The following is a 2,338-nucleotide window of genomic DNA, read 5'->3' as shown; positions in this document are numbered from 1 at the left end:
CCGCCCACCCCCCCCCCCCCCCTTCTTTACTTCCCGGGCGGGGTGCCCGGGTGACGGGCCCCCCTTGAGGGTCCTTCGGGGCCCGCCCCCCGCCGCGCCACCCACGACGGCGTGCGTGATGCGCCTGCCGGCCTCCGCCTCGCCCTGCCCCGCCAGCTCCTCCGCCTGCACGACGGCGGCGCCTAACCTCGGGCCGACCTCCCCTCGGCGCGCGGCGCGGCCTCCCCTCCGCCCCCCCCCCCCCCCCGAGAGCGGCGCGGCGCCGAGGCGAGTCGCGGCGGCGAGGCTGAGGTCGCGGGACTCGGCGGGCGGGAGGCCTGCGCCCGGGGCGAGAGGCGTGTGGCGAGGGATAGGGCGCCACTCTTCCGCACAACTCCTCGAGGCGGCGGACCAGACAGTGCGATGCGCAGCTCGGGTCGGCGGGCGGCAGAGTCGGAGCCGGCGGCGGCGGCGGGGCGGCGGGGGGGACGGCGGAGAGGGGAGGGCGGAGAGCGGTTTGCGGGCGGCGTGCGCGAGGGTGACTCGGCGGCGGAGGCGGCCGAGGCGAGAGGGCTCTGCCGAGCGTGGCGTCGGCCGGCCGCGGCGGCCCGCCAGCGCGAGGGAGGCGGCTCGGCGCCGGCTGAGCTGGCAGAGAGGCGAGGACCCTCGGCGACGGTGCTGCGCGGGCGCGGCTGGGCGGCGCCACGAGGGCGTGGGGCGGGGGCTCTGCGAGCTCCACACCAGCCGTGATGTGGTAATTGTGCATTCTTCAACGGATAAATTTCAGATTACCCGGTTTTTGAGATTCGCCTCGCAGATTACCCGGCGAACGATATTTTCCTGCTTAGCGCGATTTCCGTCAAACCAGTTTACCCAGTCTCCCACAATTCGTGTTTCAGCTTACCCGGTCGCTAAAATTTGTCATGTCAGATTACCCGGTCGGCGCCAAATTTCTCGTCCAGATTACCCGGCAACGATATTTTCAGATATTTTCCTGCTCAGCAGCAATTTCATCAAAAAACTGAGAAACCAGTTTACCCAGTCTCCCACAATTCACGTTTCAGCTTACCCGGCCGCTAACTTTTCTCATGTCAGATTACCCGGTCGGCGGTCGGCCAAATTTCTCGTCCAGATTACCCGGCGGCTAACTTTTCTCTTTGAGATTACCCGGGCGCGCAAATTTCTCGTTTCAGCTTACCCGGACGCGAGCGTGCACCTCGATCCTCGTCCAGAGAGCGAGCACCTGCGGCACTTGGTCCTAAGGAGAGCTCCCACTCGGAATCCCCAGCCTCGTTTGCTTGAATGACGCAGTCGTGAATCCCAAACGGTTTCAGATTACCCGGCGCATCCCACTACCGGGTGATCTGGAAAAAAGAAATTTCGTCCGACGGGTGCCCTTCCCTCTGCCTTTTTCTTGCTGCTGAGCAGGTGGAGCATCTCCAGCCAGCCACTGGAGGCTGCATCAGGGGAGGGGCTAAGCAGTGCATGTGCATTGTGGTTTGGCAGTCTTTGCAGCACAAGAGCTCATTCAGCCCTGCCACCTGCTCGCCCTGGGAGCAGGCACAGCAAGTCAGCCCACCCTCTTGCGCAGGAATGTGCTGCCACTTCTGCCCAGCTGTCAGAGCTCTGGTGGCTGTATCCTCAAAGTGATCATGCCTCCTCGCGCACGCTGCTCGCAGGCCGTTGCGGCCCGTGGTGCACCAGAGAGAGAGGTCGACGCGTTGCCCCCGCCGGCGACCCCGCGCGGCTCAGGCCAGCCAGAAGGTGTGTGGTGACGGCACCGTGGCAGGAGTGCGGAGAAGAGCTCGCCGAACGCGAGCAGCAGATGGCCAAAGTGTGCCAGCGCGAGAGCCTCGCGAGCGGGCGCAGAAGGAGCTCGCCGTGACACGATGCCGGGCGGTGGTGGTGCTCTGGCGACTGTGCACAGTGGGCAAAGTCAGGCTGCAACAGGGCAGCACGTTGGTAGTGCCCTGCTGCAGCCTGGCCTGACATGCACAGGGCGAACAGAGGCGGTACTATCGTCCGGCGCTCGTCACCGAATCTGGGCGAACTTCGACCGCCGCCACAGCTCACCACGAGCACGCAGCGACAAAATGTTGACTGTATGGAAGTCGACGCTGGTCCATAGGAAGAGGCTGCCGTGCGAGCCGGCAGCAGGCTGGCTCGTCGTGGACTGCCGCGGCGACTTTTTTCGGTGTCTTTCTTGATAGTACCGAATACGGTACTTTCGTTTACCCACATTAAGGGAGTAGTGCCATTTCACTGTGGCACAGCTCGCGTTACAAAACCTTGATTTGACCATTTGCGCCATTTTGTCCCTCTCGGTGCCTTCCAGAGGCAGCTGCGACCCCGCCGAGTG

This window comes from Emiliania huxleyi (assembly GCF_000372725.1).
Source record: "Emiliania huxleyi CCMP1516 unplaced genomic scaffold EMIHUscaffold_78, whole genome shotgun sequence".
Classification (NCBI taxonomy): Eukaryota; Haptophyta; order Isochrysidales; family Noelaerhabdaceae; genus Emiliania; species Emiliania huxleyi.
This window is presented reverse-complemented; position numbering follows the sequence as displayed.